Source organism: Molossus molossus, unplaced genomic scaffold, assembly GCF_014108415.1.
Source record: "Molossus molossus isolate mMolMol1 unplaced genomic scaffold, mMolMol1.p scaffold_m16_p_13, whole genome shotgun sequence".
Taxonomy (NCBI): domain Eukaryota; kingdom Metazoa; phylum Chordata; class Mammalia; order Chiroptera; family Molossidae; genus Molossus; species Molossus molossus.
The window spans coordinates 37,490,066-37,496,956 of record NW_023425348.1 but is presented as its reverse complement, the minus strand read 5'-3'; the positions used below and the strand labels follow the sequence as shown (position 1 = coordinate 37,496,956).

Below are 6,891 nucleotides of genomic sequence, written 5' to 3'. Positions count from 1 at the left end.
AGTGGAACAGAATAGAGAACCCAGAAATGGACCCAAGGCAATATGCTCAATTAATATTTGACAAAGGTGGCAAGAGCATACAGTGGAGTAAAGACAGACTCTTTAATAAATGGTGCTGGGAAAATTGGACAGCTACATGCACAAAAATGAAACTAGACCATCAACTTACACCCTACACAAGAATAAACTCAAAATGGATACAAGACTTAAATGTGACTCATGAATCCATAAAAATCCTTGAAGAAACTGTAGGCAACAAAATTTCAGACATCATACGCAGCAGAATTTTCACTGATACATCACCTCAGGCAACAGAAACAAAGAATAAAATGAACACATGAGACTACATCAAACTCAAAAGCTTCTGCACAGCAAAAGATACAATCATCAAAATGGAAAGGCCACCCATTGTATGGGAGAGCATAATTGCCAATGCTCAGATAAGGGATTAATTTCTAATATATATAGTGTGCTCATACAATTCAACAAAATGAAGACAGAGAACCCAATTAAAAAATGGGCAGAGGATCTAAATAAAAACCTCTCCAAACTGGGCATACAACTGGCTAAGAGACATATGAAGAAATGCTCAACATCACTAATCATCAGAGAGATGTCAATTAAAACAACAATGTGGTATCACCTCACACCTATCAGAATGGCCGCCATCAACAAATCATTAAACAACAAGTGTTGGCAAGGGTGTATAGAAAAGGGGACTCTAGTACACTGCTGCTGGGAATGCAGACTGGTGCAGCCACTATGGAAAAAATATGGTGTTACCTCAAAAATTAAACTGCCATTTGACCCAGTGATCCCATTTCTAGGAATATACCCTAAGAAGCCTGAAACACCAATCAGAAAGAATATATGTACCCCCATGTTTGTGGCAGCACTGTTTACAATAGTTAATATCTAGAATCAGCCCAAATGTTTATCGGTAGACGAACTAATAAAAAAGCAGTGGTACATATACACAATGGAGTACTATGCAGCTGTAAGAAAGAAAGATCTATTATCCTTTGAGACTACATGGAGGGTCCTGAAAAGTATTATCCTAAGTGAAACAAGCCAAACAGAGAAAGACAAGTATCATATGGTTTCACTTATTTGTGGAATATAATGAACATAACAGTCTGAGGAATGGGGTAGTCCCAGAGACGTGGAAGTGGGGTACAGACTGACAATCTCCAGAAGAAGCAGTGGTGAGGGAGAGATAAACCACAGAACTTATATGCATGTGTGCATGAACAATGGACATGGACAACAAATGGGGACAGGGTGGGGAGGGACTGGAAAGGAGAAATCAGTGGGGGGAAAAGCAGTAACATCTGCCACATAAATTAATTAATTAAAATAAGAATGATTTTAAAATCTCCCCCAAATTTATGGATTTTTTTATTTTTATTTTTTAGATTTGTTAGATTTCACATTAAATATTGAGGTTATTTCATTGGATGCATACAAATTTAGAATTATCATATCATAATGATGAATTAAACTTGTTTCTCATTATAGAACATTTGTATTTACCCCTTATAATTTTTCCCTAAGTCTTTTTTTGATATTCATATAGTTACAAAAAGACACTCCTTCACTTAGTGTTTATATAGTACACATTTTTCCATCATTTGATTTTCTAAGTTTTTGCCTCCTTGTGTTTCTTATAAAACTGCTAAATTTGAGTTGTTGAATCTGTTTTTAATTCAATCTAAAAATTTTTATATTTTTTTGAAAAATTTACACCATTTATATTAAAAATAATTACTGATGTATAGGGACCTAATTGCTAAATAGTTTATATTTGTTTTGCTAACACCATATTTCTACTTATCACTTTTTCTTTATTCTTTTGAATTAGTAATTTCATTATTATATCCTCCCTTACAGGTTTACAAGTTTGAATTATTTTAGAGTTATACAAATTATAATGTGCATTCTTAATGTAAAAGCATAATACTAATTATTGTACTATCTTTAAACTAGAAATGTCAGTGTGGGTAAATCATTTGGATAACCTTTACCCAGTCTTTGGTTATAGCTTTGAGTTGATTAACTTACATTTTCCTTATGTTGCTTTGTAATAATTAAATTGAAAGGGGGAAAAAAATGCATTTAATATATTAGGCACCTTACCAAGAATTTTCACAAATATTGAATCAATTAAAATGCCCCAACATTCTGTATTATATATTCTATTATTCTGACTTTAAAGATGAGAAAAATAAATAAAAAAAAATTGTGTGCAGGGGAGTCAAGATTTTAGTCTGTTTTCCAAAGCCAAGCTTGGGCTTCCTCCCACTGCTCTCTAGTCACTGCCCAGAAACAGGAGCATGAGACCTCTAAGTCCCTAAACAGTGTTTAGTGACGGAGAATAAAAAATTCAGAGGACTGATGCTACCTGATTTCAAGACTTACTATAAAGCTACAGTAATCAATACAGTGTGGTATTGGTAAAATAATAGACAAATAAATCAATGGAACAGAATAGAGAGCCCAAAAATAGACCTCCATAAATATAATCCATTGACCTTTGGCAAAGGAGAAAAGGCAATGCAATGGAGCAAAGATAGCCTCTTCAACGAATGGTACTGAAACAAATGGATATTCACATGCAAAAAAAAAAAGCGAATCTAGACACAGAACCTACATTCTTTACAAAAATAAACTCAAATAGTTCTCAGACCTAAGCGTAAAATGCAAAACTATCAAACATCTAGGAGATAATATAAAGGAATCTAAATAACCTTGGGTTTGGTGATGCCTGTTTAGATACAATATCAAAAAACATAATCCATGAAAGAAATAATTGATAAGCTGTACTTCATTAAAAATTTTTAAATCTTCTCTCCAAAAGACAATAGCAAGAGAATTAGAAGACAAGCAACAGACTGGCAGAAAATATTTACAGAAGACACACCTGATAAAGGACTTTTATGCAAAATATACAAATAAACCATAAAACTCTGCAACGAGAAAACAAATAACTTGATTAAAAAATGGCTAAAGACTTTAACAGATACATCATCTAAGAATATATACAGATGGCAAATAATAATATGATCAACAGCTTAAGTAATCAGGTACCAAATGCAAATCAAAACAACAAGATACCACTAATCACCTATTGACATGGTCAAACTCCAGAACACTGACAACACTAAATGCTGGTGAGGATAGTGAAGTAACAAGAACTCTCATCCATTGCTAGTGGAAATGCAAAATGGTACAGATACTTTGAAAGACAGTTTGGCAATGTCTTAAAAAGCTAAACACACTCTTATCATATGATACAGCTATTACACTCTTGGGATTTACCCCAAATAGTGGAAAATTCATGTCACACAAAAAGCTGCGTACAAATATTTATAGAAGCTTTATTCACAATTGCCAACATTTGGAAGCAACCAAGATGTCCTTTAGTAGCTGAATGGATAAATAAACTGTGGTACATCCATACAATGAAATATTATTCTGTGTTGCCCTGGTCAGTTTTGCTCAGTGCTTAGAGCATTGGACCGCAGACCAGAGAGTCCCAGGTTCGGTCCCTGCTAAGGGCATGTACCTTTGTTGCAGTTTGTCCCCGGCCCCAGTTGGGGTCATGTGGGTGGCAACCACTCGATATGTCTCTTTCATGTTGATGTTTCTCTCTCTCTCTTCCCCTCTCTCTCCCTCCTGCTCTATCTGAAGGTAAATGCAAAAAAAAGTCCTCGGGTGAGGATAAAATATGTGTGTGTGTGTGTGTGTGTGTGTGTGTATATATATATAATATATATTATATATATTACATATTATTATTTCTATATATAATATTATATATATTATAAATTATATATATATTGTTCTATGTTTATTAAAAAAATCTACCAAGCCATAAAAAGACATGGAAGAATCTTAAATGTATACTATTAAGTGAGAGGAGCCACTCTGAAAGGCTACAAACATAATAGTGGGCTATACAGCATTCTGGCAAAACTATGGAGACAATAAAAAGATCAGTGGATGCTGTTGGGTTGGGGATGGTGGGTGGCAGGTGATATATAGTCAGAACACAGAGGATTTTTATGGCAGTGAAAATATTCTATATATTATATTTGTGGATATATGTCATTATATATTTTTTCAAACCCATAGACTCTACAACACCAAGAGTGAACCCTAAGGTCACTGAAGGATTTGGGGTGAATATGATGTGTCAATATAGGTTCATCTTTGGGGAAAAAATGCACCATTCTAGTGAGGAGACAATGCCTATGTTGGGAGGTAGGGGCTATATAAAAAATCTCTGTACCTTCCTCTCAATCTTGTTGTGAACCTAAAACTGCTTTTTTTAAACTCTTTGTTGCAGTGCCCTTGGTGGTCCCCCAGATCTGTTTCTTGCTTCCAAGGTGTTTGGATGGAACAGACCCAGGGATGACCCTTCTTCTAGCCTCTGATCACCTCCAACCTCTTTTCCAGTCACCACCCTCAGAACCACCTCATCCATCCTCAGCCTCCAAGACCAGCCAACACTGTTATTTTGTTTGTTTGTTTGTTTTTACTTTAACTCCTTATTGCCAAACAACCATGAACTCCCAAATTTATCAAAATTATTCCACTAACGTGGAAGCTGCTGTCAACCAACTGTCTGGTCAACCTGCATCTGTGGGCCTCCTGCAGCTGCCTCTCTCCAGGCTTCTATTTCAATCACGATGATGTGGCTCTGGAGGGTGTGGGCCACTTCTTCTGCAAGTTGGCTGAGAAGTTCCCAATGTTTCTTAAAGATGCAAAACCAGCCCAGTGGCTGCACACTCGTCCAGGACATGCAGAAACCTTCCCAAGATGAGCAGGATAAAACTCAGGATGCCATGGAAGCTGCCATGGTCATGGAGAAGAACCTGAACCAGGCCCTTTGGAATCTGCACACCCTAAGATCTGCCCACACAGACCTCATCTGTGACCTCTATGAGAACCACTTCCTAGGTGAGGAGGTGAAACTCATCAAGAAGGTGGGTGATCACCTAACTAACCTCCACAGGCTGGCCAGCCCCCAAGCTGATCTGGGAGGGTACCTCTTAAAAAGGCTTATCCTCAAGCATGACTAGGAGCCTTTAGAGCCCAGAGGCTTTTGAGGGACCCCTCTGCATTATCCTGGTATCTGGCTTTTTCCTGAGCCTCTCCCCGAAACCACTAGCAATCCTTTTAACCTTCCTGGAGCCCTCTTCCATTCATTGGATCAAATGGAAACAATAAAGGTTTTTGCAGGAAAAAAAATCTTTGTTTAAGGTCTAGCCTGGCTGGTGTGGCTCAGTAGTTGAGCGTCAACCCATGCACCAAGAGGTTGCCAGTTCAATTCCTGGTCAGGGCATATGCCCAGGTTGTGGGCCAAATCCTCAGTGGGAAGCATGCAGGAGGCGACCAGTTGATGTTCTTTCTCATCAGTGTTTCCATCTCTCCCTACCTCTCCCTTTCTCTCTCTGTAAAATTTTTTTTCAAATAAAAAAAGTAAAAATAAATAAAAATAAAAAATTATGTTTGGCTGATCTTGGTCTTAACACCTTCCTGGGAAAAGCAAACTCCCCCAGGGAAAAGTGGTCCTAAATGATAGGCTCAAATTTCTGGGCTTCACTTTTCTGCAGTTCCTAGTTATTAGTTTTACACTGTGTTGTTCATTCTCCAATATCTGTAAACAGATTTATTTTTGTATTTTGTCTATATTTTCAAGATTGTAAAATTAGACCAAATTACCCACTCTGCTATTACTGGGAACTAACGTCACAAACGTGCCCAGCCAATGTGGCTCAGTGGATTGAGCACCAGCCCACAGAATGAGAGGTTCCAGTTTGATTCCCAGGTTGCAGGCTTGATCCCCAGTAGAAAGTAGGCAGGAGGCAGTCAATGGATGTTGTTGTTGTTGTTTTAAATATATATTTTTTTACTTTATTGATTTTTAGAGAGGGAGGAAGGGAGAGGGAGAGAGAGATAGAAAAATAAATGAGAGAGAACATCGATTGGCTACCTCCTGCATGCCCCACCCTGGGAATTTTTCCCACAACCTGGGCATGTGTCCTGACCGGGAATCGAACTGGTGACCTCTTGGTGCATTGGTTGACGGTCAACCACTGAGCCACACCGGCCGGGCAATGGATGTTTCTTTTTAACATCAATGTTTCTATCTCTCTCTTCATTCCTTTATCTTAAAAAATAATAATAATAATAACATATTTTAATAAAATAAAGTCATAAACTTTTTTGTTATTCAAATATATTCTCATATCAGTAGGCTGGAGTTTAACTAATATCCCTTTGTTGCATATTTATACTGTTTTCCAATTTTTACTATTCCAAATCCTCCAAATAATAACATTAATAATAATAATGATAATTACAAATATACTGATGATTAAAATAAGCCATGCCTTATGCTAAATAATTCATATCTATTATTTTATTTATCTCAAAACAACCTTATTCTACAGGTGAAATATTTAGGCTCAGTGAAGGTTGAATGACTTCCCTAAAATCACACAACTAGAGGTTATGGGGCCAGATTATTTAATTCCATTAGATGAAATACTTGCTAGAGGGAAGTGGAGGTCTCTGGTACCCAGAATACACACTGGTCCTCTGGCACCTGATTAAGGGGAGATTGCTATACAGAATGATGAAGGAGAAATAGAAAGACCCTCTAATAGAGGTTATAGGTCAAAAGAAATGAAATTATAAGACTAGATATTAACTTAGATATAGATGTAGACGTAGATATAGATAAATCTATAAATAGCTAGAGAGAGTGATAGATGATATAAATAATGATATATATAAATATATAGACCAACTGTCTTTCAGAAAATTTGTGTCAAATTGTCTCTCCACTAGAGCATATATAGTGTTTTAACATCTTTTATCAAT

General features: G+C 36.6%; 1 pseudogene; it reads left to right on the top strand.

Annotated features, from left to right (window-relative positions):
• Window positions 1-4,566: 4,566 nt before the first annotated feature.
• Window positions 4,567-5,084, top strand: LOC118628852 (annotated as a pseudogene).
• The last annotated feature ends 1,807 nt before the right edge of the window (window positions 5,085-6,891 follow it).